Raw genomic sequence first — 23963 nt, forward strand, 5'->3', positions numbered from 1 at the left:
ATCGATAGTTAATGTTATCATCACATTATTTGGTAATTGGGTTAACTTTGAAAACTCATTTTGTTAGGGTTTGCTGTACAGTATCCAGGATATTGTATATAGCTGTGCTATTGGATGCTTCTAATCTACTTGGTCTAGGCTTTTGAGAGAGTCCGCATATCAAATACACAGCCTATATATTAAAAAGATAAAGTTTGTGTTTTGAGAAACTTTGAGACATAGAACTGATTTTCCCCCTCTCATATTAATTAACTACTGATTTATATGTCTACATTTTGCTAGGACTGTACATAAACACGATTCCTACCACCAAAAGACTGTGACCCAACCCTCCTACCCACTCCCACACCCCACTGGCCCAGGAAGCTGAATGTCTACCACTCACCACAGAGTTTTTACTTTGGTGCCCTACTTACAATTTGATCAGGTCCTGCTTTTAGGTTCCCTTTCAGATCTTCTTACTCAACTTCTGTTGATGAGTGGGATCATCCCATACTCATCTTTATCTTTCTGACTTAGTTCACTTAACAAAATTCCTTCTAGCTGTGTCCAAGATGGGTCAGAGAAGGTGGGTTAATTGTTCTTGATAGCTGCATAGTATTCCATTGTGTATATATACCACCGCTTTCTCAGCCACTCATCTGTTGTTGGGCATCTGGGTTGCTTCCAGGTTTTAGCTATTATGAATTGTGCTGCTATGAACATAGGAGTACACACCTCTTTTTGGTTGGGTGTTATGGAGTCCTTGGGGTATAACCCCAGGAGAGGAATTACTGGATCAGATGGAAGGTCCAGGTCTAGCCTTCTGAGAGTTTTCCAGACTGCTCTCCACAGAGGCTGTACCAATTTACATTCCCATCAGCAATGTAAAAGGGTTCCTCTGTCCCCACATCCTCTCCAGCATTTGTTGCTGCTGTCCTTTTTGATGTATGCCATTCTTACAGGAGTGAGGGGGTATCTTAGTTTTGTCTTAATTAGCATTTCTCCAACAATCAGTGACCTAGAGCAGTTTTTCATATGTCTGTTAGCCTTTTGGATCTCCTCTGAGGTGAATGTTTTGTTCATATCCTCTGCCCATTTTTGGATGGGGTCATTTGATTTTTTGGTGCTAAGTTTGCTGAGCTCTTTATATATTTTGGTGATTAGTTTCTTGTCTGATGTCTGGCATGTGAAGATCTTCTCCCATTCTGTGAGGGGTCTCTCTGTTTGTTTAATAGTTTCTTTGGATGTGCAGAAGCTTTTCAATTCGATGTCGTCCCACTGGTTTGTTTCTGCTTTAGTCTTCCATGCAGTTGGGTTTGATTCATCAAAGATGTCCTTGAGATGTAGGTGGGGAAGTGTTTTACCAATGTTTTCCTCTAAGTATTTGATTGTTTCTGGTCTGACCTCTAGGTCTTTGATCCATTTGGAGTTGAGTTTTGTTTCTGGTGAGATAAAGTGGTTCAATTTCATTCTTCTGCAAGTTTCAACCCAGTTTTCCCAGCACCATTTATTGAAGGGAGACTCCTTCTTCCATTTAATCCTTTGGGCCCCCTTATCAAAGATTAGATGCCCATAGGTTTTGGGGTTTATTTCTGGGCTTTCAGTCTGTTCCACTGGTCTGTGTGCCTATTTTTGTTCCAGTACCATGCTGTTTTGATGATGATGGCTTTATAATATAGTTTAAGGTCTGGGAGTGTGATGCCTCCATTTCTGTTTCTTGTCCTCAAGATGGTTTTGGCAATTCTAGGTGTTTTCAGGTTCCAGATAAATGATTGTAGTGTTTGTTCTATTCTCTTAAAGAAGCTTGGTGGAACTTTGATGGGTATTGCATTAAATTTGTATATGGCTCTGGGGAGAATATTCATTTTGATGATATTCTTTCTTCCAATCCATGAGCATGGGATATCTTTCCATTTCTTGGTATCAGTTTCTATTTCCTTGAGTAGCGACGCATAGTTTTCAGCATACAAGTCTTTCACTTCTTTGGTCAACTTTATTCCTAGGTATTTGATTGATTTTGCTGAAACAGTAAATGGGAGTGATTTCTGGATGTCTTCTTATTCAGATTTAGTGTTTGCATAAAGAAATGCCACTGATTTTTGTACATTGATTTTGTAGCCTGATACCTTGTTATATTGCCTAATAACTTCCAGTAATTTTCTACTGGATTCTTTAGGTCTTTCTATGTATACTATCATATCATCTGCAAATAGTGACAGCTTGACTTCTTCCCTTCCAATCTGTATTCCTTTGATTTCTTTCTCTTGCCTGATTGCTATGGCAAGAACTTCCAATACTATGTTGAAGAGTAACGGTGACAGTGGACAGCCCTTTGTAGTCCCGGATCTGAGCGGGAATACTTTCAGCTTCTGTCCATTGAGTATGATGTTGGCTGTAGGTTTGCAATATATAGACACCACTATCTCGAGGAATTTCCCATCTATTCCCATTTTTTGTAGAGTTTTGAGCATGAATGGGTGTTGGGTTTTGTCAAAGGCTTTCTCTGCATCTATTGAGATAATCATGTGGTTTTTGGCTTTGCTTTTATTGATGTGGTGAATGACATTGATTGACTTATGGATGTTGAACCAGCCTTGAATTCCTGGGATGAATCCCACTTTGTCGTGATGAACAATCTTTTTGATATGTTGCTGTATCCGGTTGGACAAGATATTGTTTAATATTTTGGCATCTATGTTCATCAGAGATATTGGTCTGTAGTTTTCCTTTTTTGTTCTGTCCCTATCAGCTTTTGGTATCAGGGTGATGTTGGTTTCATAGAAGGTGGAAGGGAGTATTTCTGTTTCTTCAATCTTATGGAATAGGTTAAGAAGTATGGGTATTAACTGTTTCCTGAAAGTTTTGTAGAATTCATTTGTGAAACCATCTGGTCCAGGACTTTTGTTGTTGGGGAGATTCTTAATAATGGTTTCAATTTCTTTGTCTGTGATTGGTGCATTTAGATTTTGTAGTTCTTCTTGGTTCAGTTTTGGAAGTGCATAGGTTTCTAGGAATTGTTCCATTTCTTCCAGATTCTCTAGCTTGGTGGCGTATAGTTCTTTATAGAAGTTTCGCAGGATTCTCTGGATTTCTGTGGTGTCAGTTGTGATATCTCCTGCATCATTTACAATTCTATTAATTTGAGTCTTCTCTCTTTTTTGTTTGGTGAGTCTGGTTAGGGGTTTGTCAATTTTGTTTAATCTTTCAAAGAACCAACATTTGGCTTCATTGATCTTTTGTATGGTTCTTTTATTTTCGATGTTGTTTATTTCTGCTCTAACTTTAGTGATTTCTGTCCTTCTGGATGCTTTAGGGTTCCTTTGTTCCTCTTCCTCTAAGTCCTTGAGGTGTGCAGTAAGGTTGTTCATTTGAGCTTCTTCTTAGTGTTTAATATGTGATTGTATGGCTATAAGTTTCCCTCTCGGCACTGCTTTAGCTGTGTCCCAAATATTTTGATAGGTTGTATCTTCATTTTCATTAGTTTCCAGGAACATTTGAATTTCCTGCTTGAGTGAGTCTCTGACCCAGTGGTTCTTAAGGAGCATGTTGTTTAGTTTCCAAATTCTGTGTCTTTTAATAATTTTCTGTTTGTTGTTAAATGTTAGTTTTACTCCACTGTGGTCTGAGAAGATACTTGGGATGATTTCAATGCTCTTGAATTTATTGATGCTGTCTTTGTGGCCTAACATGTGGTCTATCCTTGAATATGTGTTATGTGGATTTGAAAAGAAGGTGTATTCCAGTTTTTGGGGGTGGAGGAGTCTGAAAATGTCCAAGAGGTCTAGTCTGTCAATCTCTTCATTCAATTCTCTTGTATCTTTATTGGTTCTCTGCTTTGTTGATCTGTCTAAGTTTGAGAGAGGGGTATTGAAGTCTCCCACTATTATTGTATTACTATTGATGTATTTTTGAAATTCTTTCAGTAGGTGCATAATGTATTTAGATGGTCCCTCATTGGGTGCATAGATGTTAATAATTGTTAAATCTTCTTGGCTGGTTGATCCTCTAATCATTATGTAATGTCCTTGCCTATCTTTTATTACTTTATTTAAATTAAAATCTATCATGTCTGAGATGAGAATGGCTGTTCCTACCCTTTTTTGTGGACCGTTAGCCTGTATGATAGTTTTCCATCCTTTCTCTTTAAGTCTGTGTTTATCTTGTTGTGACAGATGGGATTCTTGCAAGCAGCATATGGTTGCGTTATGTTTTCTGATCCATCCCCCACCCTGTGCCTTTTGATGGGTGAATTTAAGCCATTGACATTTATTGATATTATAGATTTAATGTATTGTAGTGCCATTGTTCTAAAAAAAATTGTTTGCTCTGATATATTGGAAGTATTATAGTGATGTTCTTGTTTATAAGAGGTCTTTTAGTACCTCTTTCTGGGCCAGCTTGGTGATGGTTGCCTCCTTTAACTGTTGTTTATCTAAGAAGGTTTTGATCCCTCCATCTAGTTTGAATGAAAGTCTAGCAGGATATATTATCCTTGGTTGAAACCCTTTTTCATTCAGGGCTCGATAGATATCTTGCCACTCCCTTCTGGATTTTAAAGTTTGAGTGGAGAAGTCTGCAGATAATCTTATGGGTTTTCCCTTGTATGTGACTTTTTGTTTCTCTCTTGCAGCCTTTAGGATCCTTTCTTTATCCTTACTTCTTCTCATTGTGACTATGATGTGTCTTGGTGTCTTCAGGTCTGGGTTGATTCTGTTTTATTACTCTCTGGGCCTCTTGAATCTTGATATCCTTTCTGTTATTCAGGTCTGGGAAGTTTTCTTCTATTATTTCCTCTAGAATGTTTGCTTCCCCTTCCTCTCTTTCTTCCTCTGGCAGGCCAATTATATGAATGTTACTTCTTTTGAGATCATCCCATATGTCTCTGTTGTTGTTTTCAGTGTCTCTCAATCTCTTTTTGAGCTCTTTCACCTCTTTCTTAGTTTTCTCTAACTCATCCTATGTCTGACTAATTCTGTTTTCTGCTTCTGTTAGTCTGCTTTCCCTTGCCTCAGCTTCTTTCTTCATTACAGCTATTTCAGCTTTCAGTTCTCTAATTGTCTCAATATAATCAGTATTTTCCTTGGGTGTCTCCACTGTTGTTTCCCTAATAGTGCCATTCCTTTCCTCCAATGTTATTTTCATTTCGTTTCCAGGAGATGTGGTCGGAGCTCAGCCGCTAGTGGCTTCTCAGTCCTCCATCTTCCTGCCGGTTTGTTGCTTTCCAATTTCTGAATGTTTTAAAAGATCTTTAATTCCCCTTCATACTTTAAGGGTAGTTTAGCAAGATATAGTATTTGTGGCTAACAATTCCTATCTTTTAATATTTTGAATATTCCCTTCCACTTTCTCCTTGCCTCTAGGATTGTGAAAAGAAATCTAGTGAAAGTCTGATAGTTCTGCTGCTAGATGGCATTCTTCCTTTCCCTAGTAGTCCTGCAATATTTTTTGCCCTTGACCTTGGTTTTGGATAATTTAAGTATGATGTGCTTGGGGTGTGCCATTTTTATTCAGTTATTTAGGTGTGTGTTCAATTCCTTGTATTCTATATTTTGAACACTGCTAAGGTATGTAAGATCCTCTGCTAATATGTCTTTGAATATACTCTCTGCTCCTCTCTTCCTCTCGTCCTCCTCTGATGATTGTTTTTGTGATGAAGTCTGCTATTTCATTGAAAAGTACTTCATTTTTCCTAAATACACCCTCTTCAACAGCTTTAAATACACAGAATGTGGTGGTTGTATCATATAGTGTCAATATTCTCTCTTCCACCAGATTTTAGACTATTTGCAAAGCCTCTTCTGAACTGTATTCAAAGTGTACTTTACACCTTGCAGCATCGTTTTGAGTTTTTCTGTACTTTGAGATTCTTTGTTAAAATTATCTCTGATTTCTTGAATCTGTGTGTGTGTTTAGTTTCTTGAAGTGATTTCATGTTAGGTTTTCTAAACCCTATTTCTGTCATTTTTTTTTCAGATATGTATATATCTGGTCATTTGGAGTCTGTTATTATTGTCTGTGTATTTTCCAGTTTCTACATTTTGTGTAGATTTAATTGTGCCAGCAGAAACACTGTGGCTAATGTGTTGATTTTCCCTTTTTATATATCTTAGTGAGAGAGAGGAGATTTAATCATGTGTCACCATGTCAGTTTAGTGTCTTTGATGTCATATGGGGTCTCCTTGGAGGGGTAACAGCATGAGAGAATTTCTTCCTCTTGAATGTTCAAGAGAAAGCAGAATTTATTCCCATAATCAGGTTCCAGAGCCCACTGAGTCCATGCAGAGTTAGATCTCAGTCAGTTTTTTGCCTTAAATCCTCGGAGTCATTGTGAACAATTACATATCATTAATGCCCCTGAGTTCAGTCTATGGCTCCCAAAATCCCCAACATTTCTTATTTTGATCATATGTTCTAGTTTATAAGTACCAAAGTGACACCAACTGGCATTTAATTCTTAAATTTTGAGAGCTCTTACGTCACTCCTTTTCCATCCACTGATTATGCTTGCCTGCATCCACTTGTGGTTACTTCAGAAGTCACATTTGCAAATTGGTGAATTTTTACATGATATTTTATAACAGTTGTTGTTGCTTTAACTCAATCCTGGGAGTGAAGCACTGAAGCTGATAATCCCTTGCTATACTGACAGAAATTGGCTGGGAATTATTTTCTTCTAGCTGGCTATGGGAGCCTGAGTCAATCAGAGGGCTTTATATTCAGCCAGATATTTCTTTTAAACACTAGTTGGTCCTTTGTGAAAAGTTCAATATTCTTTTGCTCTGAATTCACATGTTAAGCAACCAGACTCACATTCCTTTCATTGTCCATGTGCTCTGCTGGGTAACTCCCAATTTGGTGCCAGCTATGACTGATTATGGTTTCTTGAGTTCTAAGAATTGCTCCTTCACCCATTTTTCCAAACCACTGGCTATATGTGTCTACACTCACCTGTGGTATAGTGAGTTTCTAAAGAAACCCCTGTTGCTTTGATTTCTTTCTCTGCATACAATAACTTGGGCCCACCTGCATATCGGATGTCAGACTCAGGAAAAATAGCCTTTATGTTCATGATTAGTCAACAATTTGTTTGGCTCTATATGTTAACTCTGTTTTTCAGCCACCAGTTTCCGGACACTACCATGATACCAACTGGACCTCCCTGGTCAGAGGACCTGACCCATGTGTCCTGGAGTCCCGCTTCCCTAGATCCCTGCTCCACTAAGGAAAGAGAGAGACAGGCTGGCAGTATGGATCCACCGGCCAATATCCATGCCCTTCTACCTTCTGCATCCCACAATGACGCTGGGCCCATACTTCCATAGGATTAAAGAATAGGAAATCTATCAGGGGAGGAGATGGGATGCAGAGCTCTGGTGGTGTTAATTGTGTGGAACTGTATGCCTCTTATCCTATGGTCTTGTCAGTGTTTCCATTTTATAAACAAAACAAAACAAAAAACTGTTGCATTTTGCTAAGTATCCTGGTGATTTTTTTCAATGTTTTTTTTTCTAATTTATCAGAGGAGTGATCTGAAATGGCTCCAACTAGATAGCCATGCCTTGTGAGTCCCTCCTTGTTTGAATAGTTATTGACTGACTTTCATGTTAATTATCTGTGGCCTCTCTCCTTCCACTAAGAGGTTTACTCTCTTTGGACAAAAATATCACCTTTGCAACTCATTGCCAAAAACTATATCTCTCAGATAGTAGATGCTCAAGCAACATTTTGTTGAATTGATAAAATGAAAATGAAAACCTGGACAATATTACAATGATTACGTGGTTCAATTATTGCAGTATCAAACTGAATTTATATTTGATTTCCCTTAGGAAAATATGTAGCATTTATTTCCAAATAGTATGCATTGATCTATTATATAATAATTATGTTTTCTTCACTTCTTCTTCTTCTAGCGTTTGCCCTTCTTCCGTAGCCAGTCAACAGCGTCAGGTTGAAAGCTGTCAGGAGCTGCATGTTGCTGGCTTTGAAAGTGACTGGGATCCATGTGGATTCAGTCGGCTAGGAAGGATCCTCAGTTTCCCCAATGAATGGGTACTCACAGGATGCACCATGAGAAGGTCGATCCAATGCATCCCAAATTTCTTCACTGAAAATTGCTATCTAATATATGCTATTGCATATCTGTTGTCAAGCCAAAGAGTCAATTCACTGTGTCATTGCAGTTTTCATTACTCAATGTATACTAACCATAATAAAAAAATCTCTTAATTTTGATTAGCCTAAGATTAACAATAATTTGTTTTGGAGCTTTCATTTTATCTATAGTGAATAGTGAATGTACGTTAAACACAAGAGAAGAAGTCTGAGCCACATGATCATTTAAAATCCTGTTATCTTCTACCAAGTAACTTTACTATTCACTAAGAAGACAAGAAAGGATGAGCACAGAGAAACTGGGGGCCCAGTGGTGAAGCATCTAATTCAGTGCAAAAACCTGAGTCCAAGCTCTGAATCTCCACCTGCAGGTGGTAAATTTCATAAGTCATCAAACAGTGCCACAGATGCCCCTCTCTTTCCCTCTCTGTCCCTATATTCTCTCAATTTTTCTATATATATACAAAACAAATAAAATTAAGAAATAAATTTTGAAAAGCCACTTGCAGTAGCTTTTAGGAACCAGAATGAGAAGTGACATATCTACCTTTCTGTTACAACTATTGATCAGGAGTATCATATAGGTCCTAATGGCAGAAATTCAATTGAGAAAAGTGGCAAGGAATAGGAACTGGACATAGATATTGGTGAATAATAGTGTCTTTGACATACCTTTTGGAAAAAGGACTAATCCTTGACAATGGTATGCAGTTAAATATTAAAGAAGATGTCTTATTTGCATCATCATCTGAGTTCTTAGAGACTAAAAACAGGAAACTAGAAGGGTTTCCTGTTGTATAATTTTGTTGTTCTAGTCAATCTTTTAAAAATATAAATATTCAGAAATCAATATATTCACATATATATTTAAAACACAAGATATATAAATTACTTAATATATGCCCACCATTATTTTTGCCTCAACATTCCCCTTCAAATGAGATCATTAAGAATTTATCATATGGCACAAAAATCAGGAGATTATAGAGGGAAAACATTAAATACATCTCAATCATTACTCTGAAATTTGTTACTAATGGTGGAACAGAAGGAAACATAAACCTACACCCTACTTTTTCATCTTTAATTCTTTCCTAGTAATAATAAATTGCATTGTACAAGGTAATAGCATTAGCCGCTCAGAGATAGTATTTTATTTTTTATAACGGCAAGCAGAATACCAAGAGTTTGAAGTTTTTTTTTTTTTATTAAAACTTGGTTTTAGAACTTCAATATCCTACAACCCATATGAGTTGACAGGTACATGATATTTTATGCTTATAATAGAAAGAACATGAATTTTAGAATCAGACCTCATGTTGAGCACCAGTTCTAAGATTCACTAATTGTGTGAGTTTTGGCAAATCACTGAATTCTCTGAAGGTTAGTTTCCTCATCTGTAAAATATAGAACAATAACTCTTCCATTGCAGGGTTGTAATACATTTTAAAATGATGAGAGCAATTAGTTCAATTCTTGCCCATTAGCAGGTTTTAAGTACACTGTAGCAATTATTGCTATTACTTTTAAGGCATTCCATTTTAAAGGTCAAATGAGTAATGGATAAGAACGTCTATAAAAATTAAGAGACAACAGAATAAATATAATTTGAAATAATGAGAAAAGTATTTCAGATTTTACATATATATATTTGTTTCTATTTAATTTTTAAATCTTATTGGATAGAGACAGTTAGAAATCAAGCTGGAAGGGGGTGATAGAAAGGGAGAGAGACAGAGAGACATCTGCAACATTGCTTCAATTCTTGTGAAACTTTCCTCCTGCAGGTAAGGCTGGAACCTCAAACCCAGGTCCTTGCACATTGTAACATATGTGCTCAACCAGATGCGCCACCACCCAGCCCCAGTTTTCATTTTTTTAGATAAAGATAGGAGGAGAGAGAGAGAGAAAGGGAGGGAAAGACAGAGACCTAAAGCACAAGACTGAATCTACCTTTGATGAGGTGGGAGGCAGGCTCATACCTGGGTTACACACATAGCAAAGCAACACACTACCCCAGTTAGTTATTTAGTAAGTCTTATATATAAATATATACATATGCTTTTATACCTAGTTATATAAACTTATATATTTACTAAAATATTTTATAAGCCTTGAGGAGATATATGTTATAAGTGCCTTATTTCTATGTTTTATTTATAAGATAGAATATGTTTTTAGCTTTTATAGTAGGAAATTCTATTTCAGATCTATGCTGCTCAACTGAACAATTTGCTATTGCTTTTGGGACTATCCAATGCCAATCAGACTAGGTCTGACTCTGATAGTTCATTGCATACACTTGATATCATACACACAAGAAGAAATCAAATTCTTATTTTCTAGGATGTGAAATATAATTTTAACCACATAAGAGAATTCCAAATTTGATTAAAAATATAAACATTTCTTTTTTCTTTTCCTTTATTTTACTGCATTATGTGAGAACATGATCTCATTTAGTACTCTTTATGAGCCAAATTTTCATTCCCTATAGAATATATCACAAAAGATATAGGAAAACATTATTAGCCCAATAATTGCCACCAAGGAAACATTATATTTATGTACATTTATTTATATTAATTTATTAACATAAAATTATATTTTATAACAATATTTTCAAGTAGGAAAAAATTTCCCTTTTTGTTGCCATTGTTTTCTTTCTTTTTTTTTCAGATTTTTTATTTATAAAAAGGAAACATTGACAAAACCATAGGATAAGAGGGGTACAACTTTGCACAATTCCCACCACCAGACCTCCATATCCTATCCCCTCCCCTGATAGTTTTCCTATTCTTTAACCCTCTGGGAGTATGGACCCAAGGTCATTGTGGGATGCAGAAGGTTGAAGGTCTGGCTTCTGTAATTGCTTCCCATTGGACATGGGTGTGAAAAGGTCGATCCATATTCCAAGCCTGCCTCTCTCTTTCCCTAGTGGAGAAGGGCTCTGGAGAAGAGAGCGCCAAGGCACATTGGTGGGTTGTCTGTCCAGGGAAGACTGATCACACACTGCTAGCATCTGGAACCTGTTGGCTAAAAAGAGAGTTAACATACAAAGCCAAACAAATTGTCGAATAATCATGGACCTAAAGGCTGTAATAATGCAGATGAAGAGTTGGGGGGGGGTTCCATTTTGTAGATAACTAGTAGGCATATTTTAGTTATATTTCAAAGGGCCTGTAGGTATACTAGTTTTTTTTTTTTTGCCTGAGTCTGAAATATGATATGCAGTTGGATCCAAGTTATTGTCTGAGGAGATGATGTCATGGCTGGGGGAAAAGGACCAGAAAGCTGGATCAGGGAAGAAAGTAGCTCCCTAATATGGGAAAGGGGTATAAATACTGTTGACTACAAACCCCATCGGTTTGATGTGATCTGGGGCCCATCCTTGTTTTCTTTTTTTATTGTTCTTGTGGTTATTATTATTATTATTGTCATTGATGTCATTGTTGTTGGATATAACAGAGAGAAATGGAGAGAGGAAGGGAAGACAGAGGGAGAGAAAGACACCTGCAGACCTGCTTCATTGTCTGTAAAGGGACTCCCCTGCTGGTGGGAAGCTATTGGTTCCAACAGGGATCCTTTAGCTGGTCCTTGCACTTTGTGCCAGGTGCGCTTAATCCATTGCGCTACTGCCCAACTCCATAACATTTTTAAAAGTAACATAACTAAGTAGAAGACACTGGGGAAAAGTATGGGACATTCACTTAGGGAAATTACTAGGAAAGGTATAGTAACTCAAAGGAGTTGAGATATAAATTCTGTCTTTTCCACTGCCCATGAAGCAACCCTCCCTGCAATTAGGGAGTCCAGGGATCGAACCTGGATCCTTACACCAGTCATTGTGCTTCTTGCCATGTGCGCTTAACCTGCTGCACCACCGCCCAACCTCTCATATAGGAAATTTATGGGACCAAAAACAGTGAAGAATGTATTTACATAAGACTTCTATTCCATTGAATGTATTTACTTCTACCAGTAGAAATTAAGTCTAAATAAAACATAAGTACAGTTATCTATAGCAGCACAGCAGGTAATTAATACAACTATAGACCTGCAATTGTTTCATCCTCCTCTTCTTATTTTGCTTCTTTTCTCATCTTATCATTCTTATTTCTAGCTACTATGCATTGTTCTTACAGATTATTCAAGTCTTTATGAATGCACATTGCCACGTATAACATCTATTGTTTGTTTGCTGGGGAAATCATCAATTAATCTCCATTGTCATTTCTTCATCAATTCTAGATGATGATGTCATCTGTATAGTAAATGGAAAAAAGAAAGGAGATTGAACTCCAAATTCTTCTTTTGGTGAAGGGAGAAAGTAAGGCTGAAGGAAATTAAAATTGAATTAATGAAAGGAGCGATGAAGGAGACAAGTGTATGTGGGAGGAGGCAGAGGAGAGGGGTAGTAAACAGCAAAATAGTAGTTTCCTATGTATAGGAATCAGAGCACATCAGTTCTAGAAACAATATACTTCATAGAGGAAAGTCTTCCAGGGGATGGTTTTAAATTTTAAATTTCCACATTAATTGAAATATTTATTAATTACTTACTGTAAAAAAAAAAAAAAAAGAAACTCCAAGCTACTAGATAATGCTTTTGAATTCTAGCCTAACAGAACCCCTGACTTAAAAATAGCTTATCTTGGGAGTCAGGCCATTAAGTGCAGGTTAAGTGCACATGGCATGAAGCACAAGGACCAGCAGGGATCTGGGTTGGAGCCCTGGGCTCCCCACCTGCAGGGGAGTTGCTTCACAAGCAGTGAAGCAGGTCTTTAGGTATCTGTCTTTCTCTTCCCCCTCTCTGTCTTTCCTCCTTTCTCGATTTCTTTCTGTCCTATCCAACAACAATGGCAGCAACAACAATAATAATAACAACTACAATGATAAACAAGGACAACAAAAGGGAAAAAAATAGCCTCCAGGAGTAGTGGATTCATAGTACAGGCACCATGCCATGACCCAGGAATGCCAATATGCAAAGCAAGACAGGAAAATGCCCCAGTTGCTAATCCAAATGATTATAACCAGACATAATACAGAAACTTGTGATAATTTATTTTATTCAGTATTATCTACTTTCCCTTTTCCTAGGAAGATTCTTAGTTTCACAGAATATTTAAAAAGTACCAATAAACAGTAAAAATCAAAAGACACAATACCCACTTTCATTGTCTTAACTGAGACATATTTCTCCCTGAATTCCTGGACTAACCTTCAAATTAGACTACCAACTTTTTTTAGCCTTTATTTATTTATTAATGAGGAAGATGGGAGGAGAGAGAAAGTACCAGACATCACTCTGGCACATGTGTTGCCAGGGATCCAACTCAGGACCTCATGCTTGAGAGTCCAAAGCTTTATCACTGTTCCACCTCCTGGACCACAGACGACTTACTTGAGACATAAGTCTTACAATCTATCTTCTGTGCTGCTTTCTAAATCTCTCACAATAAATGACACTTAGTTTTAACTGCGTTATATAAAACATATCCCTTGATATAACATTCCAAGACCATTATAAATCTGTTTTTATTAATATAGCAAAGATCATTACATAATTTATTTGAGCAAGACTATTGGTTAGACTTTTGTAGTTGTAAAGATGAAAAGACAACCACTACCTTTTTTGAATACAGAATGAAATGTTGATATAGAAATAAGACTCACTAGTAATAAAAGTATTCCTTTGTTAAGGGAGTTAAAAAAAAGAATCTGCTTCTCAGGAAAATCTAACTATAATCTAGCCATATCTGTCTTATTTTTAATTGCTAATATTGAGCGTATTTTTCAACAATTAAATATGTACATCAAATATAACAATTTCAAAATTATCTAAAGTTGAGGCCAGGAAATAGTTTTAGTAGGTCGCATATATTACCATATGTAAGAAACTGGGTTCAAACCCATGGCCACTTCAAGGGTGTATAATGCAAAGTGGGAGGCTTCACAAGTGATGCATCAGTGCTGTGCTGTTCTCTTTCTCTCCTCCTCTTAGTTTCTATCTAAAAAAAAAAGTCTATAAACTGACCTAATAGTAAACTTATCCATTAGTGATTTAGTAGTATTAAGAAAACACAATTCCTTTGTCACACATCAGAAATGATAGTAGCAACAAATGCCAGAGAGGTTGTAGGGGCAAGGAACCTCCTGCACTATTGGCGGGAATGCAAATTGGTCCAACCCCTACGGAGAGTAGTCTGGAGAACTCTCAGAAGGCTAGAAGTGGACCTTTGCTATGACCCTGCAATTTCTCTTCTGGGGTAAAATCCTAAGGAGTCAAACAAACTCACCCCCAAAGATCTGTGTATACCTATGTTCATAGCAGCACAGTTTCTAATAGCCCAAACCTGGAAGCAGTCTAGGCATCCAATGTCAGATGAGTGGTTGAGAAAGTTGTATATACACAATGGAATACTACTCGGCTATTAAGAATAATGAATTCAACTTTTTCACCTCATCCTGAATGGAGTTTGAAGGAATATTACTTATTAAATAAGATAAGCCAGAATGAGAAAGATGAATATGGGATGTTCTGACAGACATAACTTTAGAGGTAAGAACAGAAAGAGGAAGAACAAACACAGAACTGGAACAGGGTTTGGTGTATTGCCCCAAAGTAAAGGACTCTGGTAGAGTAGGGGGCTTTCAGGTCCTGGTGTATGAATGGTGGAGGAGGATCTGGTCTGGACCCCTCCAGACGAGATATTTTCCAGAAAACTGAGAACTTCTATACATGTGCCTATAATTGTATTAACTGGGGCCCATTAGTACCCCCAACAAAAATAAATAAATAAAATAGATGACCAATAAGTAATTTCAGTGGTTTTTCAGAAAATCAAATGTAATTTTAGAATAATGTGATTTGGGTGAAGGAGTAGTTTATATTGGATGGCTAAGAAAGACACGTGTGGCCAGAAGGGTGACACAATGGCATAAAGCAGGACTTGCAAGCATGAGGACCTCATTTTGATTCCCCAACACCACATATGCTGGATTGATGTCCTGATTCTCTCCCTTTCTTATAAATACATACAGATTTTTTTTAAAGGAAGAGAATACAATTCTCTATAAATACAATTTCAACATAAAATCCTTACTGAATTTTCAAACAAATGTAAACCATCGAATATTTGTTGTACGCTCTTAATCACAAAGATTATTTGATATGCTTATGATAAAAACATTCAAAAAATCAAAGGTTAATACATAGATTTTCATGCACTGTGTTTTCTGTACACATACAGAGTCATATAAATCAACACAGTGTACCTAGATATTATAAGATTTTCTAGATTATTGAAAATATTATGTTGAAAATTTAAAAGACCAACATATCATAAAAATTACCTAATAAATCTTTTTTTTCTGTTGTCACTGACACTTCACTATGCTGAGTCAGCATTTTCAGATTGATCAATAGAGACAGAGGGGGAGAGAGAAACCTCAGCACCTAAGATTCCCCCAGTGATATAGGTGCCAGGTTCAAACCTGTATAGTGTAAATGGCAATGCAAATGCACTGTCCAGGTGATCTGTCTTGCCAGTCCCAAGGCATGGTACCATGTTTAGACTTTTTAAATAGCTTTTACAAATATTTTATTTAGGGAGTCAGGCTGTAGCGCAGTGGGTTAAGTGCAGGTAGTGTAAAGCTCAAGGACCTGCAGAAGGATCCTGGTTGGAGCCCTCAGCTCCCTGCCTGCAGGGGAGTCGCTTCACAAGCAGTGAAGCAGGTCTGCAGGTGTCTCTCTTTCTCTCCCTCCGTCTTCCCTTCCTCTCTCCATTTCTCTCTGTCCTATCCAACAACGATGACATCAGAAACAACAACAATAATAACTACAGCAGTAAAACAAGGGCAACAAAAGGGAATAAATACATAAATATTTTTAAAAGATAGATCTTTAAAAATAGTTTATTTAATTTTTGATTGAGACAGAAAGAATTTGGGAGATGGGGAGATCAGAGGTGGAGGGAGAGAGACATAGATAAAGAGATAGCTTTGCAACATTACTTCTCTGCTTGTGAAGCTTCCCACCCTTCAGGTGGGGGCTAGGGGCTTGAACTTGGGTCCTTGGCACACTGTAACATGTGCGTATGCTCAACCCAATGTACCATCACCCCCTTAACCTTTTTGTTTTAATGTCAGCTATTATTCACCACACACCCCACCCTAAATAATAAATACAACCTATATTCATAGTTTAAAATTTAATAAGCAGGATATTTATAGATGAAATTATTGTGGCTATAATATTTTTAAATGTATCCATTTATTAATGAGAGTAACAGAGATATAGAAAAGTATCCAGAATCCACCTCGAGCCATATGCACCACTTGAGCTCCTCCTCCATGTTTAACTATCGCCTTTAAGCAAATCCACGTATATTATTAGAACAGAGTTCTAAAAACAGATCTGTATTTTTATGGTTCCTTCCTTTCCATTTGATAATGTATTCTCATTATTTAAAAAAATAGTGCCACTTGCTACTTCTGGAACACCTAAAATTTTTATTCTCAAGTGGTTATAAGATACTAAAAAAATGTAATTTTTATCATATATAGGAAAGAAAAAACCACCTTAAGGCAGTCACCTATTAGTATTCTGCCTTAACTAAGCAGATTATAGAATTTGAAACTAAACCTGAACACATGTTTAAAAGGAGCCCAAGCTTAACTATCTTGTCCTATAAATATGGAAGGCGTTTTGACAATAATTGGATCTTCCTAATACCCATATGGACTAAGATGTTGCAGAAAGGAAATGGATTGTCAATTTTGGCAACTGAAGCTCACTATAGTTCCATATGTATGTTTTATCAACCACAGGATTTGGAATTTGAACTGTTGTTACAAACCATTTTTTGCTAATTAGAAGCATCTTCATTTTTCATCTTCACAAGTAAAGTTACAAGAAGCCACTGTTCACCTTGCTTATCTCAAATTCCCATTTGGCCGGAAATGTGAAAACTAATTCCCAAAGTGCTGTCATATGCCTGGAGTCTCCAAGTTGGCACAGCTACTAACTTTGACCTCAGGGAATTTTCATGTGTGAGTCTTCCTGTGGTTTACCTCTGAGAGTTCTCTCTAAATTGAAAGAGAACAAGAGCGATGGGTAAAAACAATAGCTCAACAAGCCAGGTTTATTTTAAGTGGTATACAACACAATTCTCTTGCAGGACCAAAGTGGTATAACATGGTCTCTGATAATTACACTTTATAAAGAAAATCAAGAACAGCAAAGCCAATTAGCTTAACAACTAAATGAGAACAGGTATGCTAACAGTCCACACATTCATCAGTATTTAACATCACAAATGTTTCTGTAGACATCACATTAAAGTGTAAAAAATATAGGACTCTGCCCCCTGATTACCAAGGCATACCACCCACGGTTATAGGAACTGATTGCTTCTTATTTATATTATGACCACTATTGGAATTCTATCTAATCTACCTCTTTAAAAACAAGCCAGGAATATTGGTGTAAATAGAGAAGAAATCTAAAATTAATCCCTTAATAAATATATAAACTCTTAATCGTGTATTTCTAGATGGAAGTGAATCTCCATGTTAATTAGGTAAGCAGTTATTTCTATGACTTGGAATGATTACAGTTACTGCTGAATTAGTAGTAGTTTCTGTTTTCATTGCAGAGAGGTAGAGAGTCAGAACTCGGTAATTAAATTTCCTCCTTCCAGCCTCAGCTCTACAAGCTACAACTTTGGAAAACTGAATTAAATGAGCACTATGTGAGCCATATATTTGTTGGGTCTCTGATTTGTTCCCTTTTTTTGTTTTTATGTTGCTTGGTCCAGGCTCCTCTAAGTTCTCATTTCAGGCGAGTACAATCAATGGGAAAGACTGTAAAAAAAAAAAAAAAAAAAAATCAAAGGCTGAATGATAGGGAAAAGCACTGGCAATTCTTTGCTTTCCTCTCTGGTTATGAGTCACTAATAGATTCTGCCCTTATGGTCCTACTTGGACTGTCACTCATTCAGTGTGTACTCGCAGGGAAGATGCATTGCATCTCTATCATAAGGCTCTTTTGTGCCTCCGAAGCTTCGCATAGCTCTTTATTTGCCCACTACTTACATAACTAATTTCTTAAATAACATTAAACCTTCTTATAATATGTCAAGAAATTCCTGTTTCCCTGACTGGGCCCTTAAAAGTAAATCTAGATGCATTGCCTTTTGTCCTTATGTGAAATTTTCTGTGACTAAAAACAAGCATGCAGTTCACCTAATAAAGTTCTTTCTAGTGGTACTATATGGGAGAACCCAGGTATGAGTCCCACAAACACATGGGAGCACCATGGTACTGGACAAGGCACTAAGGATGATGAAACAGTACTATGGCATTGCATCCTCTCTCTTTTCTCTTACTGTGAAGTAAGAAAAAAAAATAGCCAGATGTGATAGAATTACTATGAACAAGAGTCTGGAACTGATATGCTAATAATACAAATAATAGAGATTATAATAATAAATACAGAAAATCATTTCCAGAATCGGTCCAATTGTCCTTAAGTCTCAGAGTGCTTCCTAATCACATAGAAAGAATGTTTGAGTGCAGATTTCAATGCTTCACACTCTGATTATTAGGTGTAACATGGGGCCCAGCAATTTTCAGGGGTTTTATATTATTTTATTTCATTGAGAGGGATTAATGATTTACACTTTAGACTTTAACATAGCCTCTCATCTTCCCTTGACTAGTGTCTAGAAGATACAACAGAATTCCGATATCTTTCCATCCTGTATCTCTCCCTCTTTTTTTTAATACTTATTTATTCCCTTTTGTTGCCCCTGTTTTTTTTGTTTTAGTTATTATTGCTGTTGTTATTGATGTCATTGTTGTTGGGTAGGACAGAGAGAACTAGAGAGAGGAGGGGAAGACAGAAAATGGGAAAGAAAGACACCTGTAGACCTGCTTCACTCCTTGTGAAGTGATTCCCCTGCTGGTGGGAGCCAGAGGCTCGAACCCAGATTCTTACACAGATCCTTGCACTTCTTGCCACTTGTGCTTAACTCGCTGTGCTACCACCTGATTCCCAGCCCCCTCTCCCTCTTTTCCCAAAGGTCTTTGCCTTATTTCAATACGCCACACCTAGTTCAAAGCTCACCTTATGTTTTCCTGTTCTTTGTTCATAAGTTCCACCTATAAGTGAGGTAAATTGCTGCTGGTCTTTTTCCTTCATGTTGTCCCACCCAACATGATGCCTTTCAGTTCTGATCCCATTATTGAAAAGGGAATTCATTACCTCAACATTTTTAATAGCTTCCTAGTACTAGATTATGAATATGAACCATACTTCCTCATCTATTCATCTGTCCTTGGGCATCTGAGTTGCTTGCAAGTTTGGACTATTATAAACTGTACTGTTATGAACATTGGGATGAATAGGTCTTTTTCATGGGTGTTTTTGTTTTCCCTGGGTAAATCCATGAGAGAGGATTGAATCATAAGGTAGGTCCATTTCTAGAGTTTTGATGATTCTCCTGTTTCCCAGATGGGCTGGATCAACTTACCTTCTCACCAGCAATGTAGGCAAGCTTCTTCCTCTACTCACAGACTATCCAACAGTGGTGTTTCTATCTTATGGACTCTATCAATATAAATGGTTATGAATGAGTTCTGTCACCTATCATTTGCTTTTATCCTTCATAATTTGTGGTGAGAGTCAGAATTTGAGGAAATTCTCAAAATTGAATTATATAAAAATTATTATAATGAAGGATTTTTGTATATATGTGTTTTGTGTGTGTGTGTGTGTGTGTAGGACAGAAACTTTATTCAAATATTTTCTTTTGAATGTGATACTCATAGAAATCTTTCTGTACCAGACAGATAAACATCGATACAGATGATTATAAAAGTCTTTGCTTTTAGTATCAGATATGAAAACCAATAGAATATCTTGCTGGGCTAGTGTCACAGACGGGAGAGAGGACCCAGGAACCAAGTTCGTGGCCATATCAATACGAATCTTTATTCATGCAGGAGCCCCAGAATCTGGGGTGAGTGTAGTGGGTTAAGCTACATGGATCTAAAAACCACAATGGTCAGCACCTGCCTCCCCCTGCATGCCTGCCCTCTTCTCGGTCAGGATGCAGAAGAGAGAGAAACCAGAAACAGAAGTGGCTTTTATAGGATAAAATTGGAAGTGGCAAGTCGGAAACGGAAATGGCTAGGAAAGGGGGGTGGAGAAAGGCAAAAGGCATGCTGGGAAGGTGGAAGCTTCCTTGGTCTCAAGGTAGAAAGAAGATAGATCAATGGGAGGGATCTTTCAGGCAAAACAATGATTATATAAATAGGCCATACTATCAACAATGCAGAATGGAGTATGTGTGTGTGTAGGGGGGGGTGGGACTGGCTTAATGCCCTACAATATCCCACTCTTTCTCTGGTTTCATTAATCTCACTAGGTTAGGAACCTTTTCCTAATATAATTGTTCAGCTGAGTTTTTCCTATCCAACCTCAATCTATGACTTTATTTTATTATGTAATTTTTTTGTTATACATGGACTTGTGACTATAAACTAAAGAATGATCTCTCCAGTGGCCTAGGAGGTGGCAGAGTAGATAAAGCTTTGAACTCTCAGGGATGAAGTCCTGAGTTCAGTCTTCAGTAGCTCACAGGGTGATAGCTGGTTCTTTCTCTCCCCTATCATTCTTCATGATAAAAAAAGTGAATTTTTAAAAGAATGATATTTTCACATCTGTAAGAATATATATATATATACATATATATATTCTGATATATATATATGTATATATATCTGATAGATATCGGATCAGCTACAGATCTGAGACATAGTGAAAACCTGAGCCAGAGACACCTGATTTCACTTCTTAGCACCAATAATTTTAATTAACTTTAGCAATTTGCCATATTTCCTCAAATTTCAAAGACAATTAGATCTAAAGGTAATATATATGAAGATTACTTTTATACAATTAACTAACATGTACTACTCTTTCAGCCATATGTAATAGGTTTACTGTTTTTATTTTTAAAATTTTACACGGATTTACAATATCATAAGATCCTTTAGACGTATATGTGACTCACTGCACACATTAGCAAAGTTCCTGTGCCTTCATACCAACATCTCTCTGTTCACCCTTGTTACTTGATAACTACAGGTTTTCACAGACAACTAGATGCATTTCTAATAAAACTTCTTACTAGGTTATCTGAAAACACTATATATATTTACATGTATATATATTATATATATATTTTTCCCCTAGAATGTTTCTCATGAATCATTGATCCTATAGGGGGACAATAAGAAAGATATAATAAACTTTGGAGAAACATTGTATTATCAAAAGTGGTAGAAAAATCACAGTGAACATTAGCATAATAAAGTCTCTGATATGTCCTATGGTGATAAAAATGTATATTATTTTTCTAAAATTTGCTAAAATTCCATAGTACAAGTTTATAGAAATGTTACTTTAAAACAATATTGAAGACATATGGCTTAAATTGTATTCATAGTCTTTTCACTAGAACTAAAAAGAGAGATATAGGTGATATAGATAATGGCAGATACAGAGTCACTATAAGTGATAAACAAAATGAAGATGCATCTGTGATTTGCTTAGACAGCAAAAGAAAATTACTCTTACTGTGTTCAGCATGTGTTAATATAATGGCCTCACATTAAGGGCAATATGTACTGAAAAAAATAAACCATGACTACCATTATCTAAACTAGGTGATACATTGCAACATACTATAAATCATCTCACTCTAGAAATGTCTTGAAAAGTATGGAGTAAGTGGGACAAAGCTGGTGTTTTTTGGGGAGATCCATCTATATACTCCCAACTATAAAATAAAGGAGGAAATGATAATGATTTTTAAAAATGTATTAACATAATTTTTGAGACTAGTGAATATAAATTATTGATGGCAATTCTAGTAGACTAAAAATTGAATTCTTAGTTACATGACAGAAGTGAAAAATCAGTAGACACTCATAAATTTCTTATCTTGGAGGGTGACTCACCCTTTAGAACACATATATTACCATGCATGAAGTCTGGGACTCGAGTCCCAGAACACCAAAAGGGAGCATCTGCAAGGGAAAACTTCATGAGTGGTGGAGCACAGTTACAAGTGTGTTTTCTCTCTCTCTATGTATGTGTGTGTGCCTCTGTCTACCCTCTCTCTGTCTCTTAAGCTCCATTTGAACACTATATATATTGGCAGGCACAGTGGTAGAGCCTTGTACGCACTCAGCTCCACCAATAACCCTGGTGGCAAAAATAAGAAAAAGAAAAAAATAAGATTCTTACTAGAAAAAAAAATTAACCATGCACTATAATGAGATAAACTTCTTGTAACACCCATTTTGTAATATTTAAAATCAGTTTTTCATCTAAAACAATCTGTCAACTATATCTTAATTTAAAAAAAAAAGAAAATACAATAAGCTTGTTTATGGTACTCAAATTTGTTTCCTCCAGCAGACTAAATCAGTGTGGTCTTCTCCAGTTGGAAGTAGACACGACACAAAGTTGTAGAAAATTAGAATGAGTTGAAACAGCTTAGTTTATGCTAGAACTAATTCAATTCCTGGTGTTTTATCTGTCATGCTCCAGATCTAATAATGGACCATCACTTCTCTCTTCAATCACATGATTTCCTGCTATAAAGTGACAAGGCAAAATAGGTATAGATGACAGTTCCCTGAATGACCTTATAAACTTAGTAAGTTTCCAGAGTCACAGCTTCTTGTCTATTTATAAATGAACACTGAACATTTCTTTAAAAGTATTAGTAAGCTCAAATGTACAAAAGTGATATTTTTTTATATATATTGACATACTTTGATGTCAGTCTAGGCAAATCCAGATAGTACTCTTAATTTAAAATTTCTTTTATTTTATTAGTGATACAATAATGACCAACAAGACTGTGGAATAAAAGAAATACAATTTCATACAAGTCCCAACACCAGAGTTCCATATCTGATTCCCTCCACTGGAAAGTTCCTTAATCTTTATCCCTCTGGGAGTACGGACCAAAGATTTTTATGAGGTTCAGAAGATGGAAGGTCTGGCTTCTATAATTGCTTCTCCACTAGACATGGGCATTGACAGAATGTCCATATCCTCAGTTATATGAATATCTTTTGGACACTGCTGTCATTACTGATAAAATCTATTCTTTAGCACCCTAATATAAAATATATCAGTCCTCACCTGGAGAAAGAAAGTTCTGCAAGTGTTGAAGAAATGTTGCAGGTATCTCCCTATCACTTCCTTCCCTCTAGATTTCTGGATGCCTTTATCCAATAAATAAAATAAATATAATGAAAGTATATTTGATTTATGGTTAAGTGAATCAACATAGACTATCAGATAGTCTATGTTCTCATGCTTAAAAATAAATATAGGTGTATCTAAGTTATTGTCTGGGAATATGGTGTTATGGCTGGAAAAAGTATCTGGGAGCTGGATCAGGGAAGAGAGTAGCTTCCACGTATGGGAAAGGTGTATAAATACCTTTGAATGTAAACCCAATCTATTTGATCTCACCTGGGGCCCATATTTAGCTTACGAACCTATGTGACCTCTGCATCCCTGTAGATCTGAGCTCACATTCTATGGTCATGAGTAGGAACATTCTAAGTTGCCCTGATTTCATAATCCATCTTCCTCAGGTGGTAAATAGAGTATGTTTTCCAACCTCCCTTTGGAAGATGGAACATTCTCTACTGTTGTTGATCCACATTGAGGGCAAGGTCCTATAGGGGCCACAGAGAGGTCTATTGTGTTGTTCCTGATAGAGATGACCATTAACAATGGAGAGAGGGATCGACTGGAGATCTAGACC

This window comes from Erinaceus europaeus, chromosome 11 (genome assembly GCF_950295315.1).
Source record: "Erinaceus europaeus chromosome 11, mEriEur2.1, whole genome shotgun sequence".
Lineage (NCBI taxonomy): Eukaryota > Metazoa > Chordata > Mammalia > Eulipotyphla > Erinaceidae > Erinaceus > Erinaceus europaeus.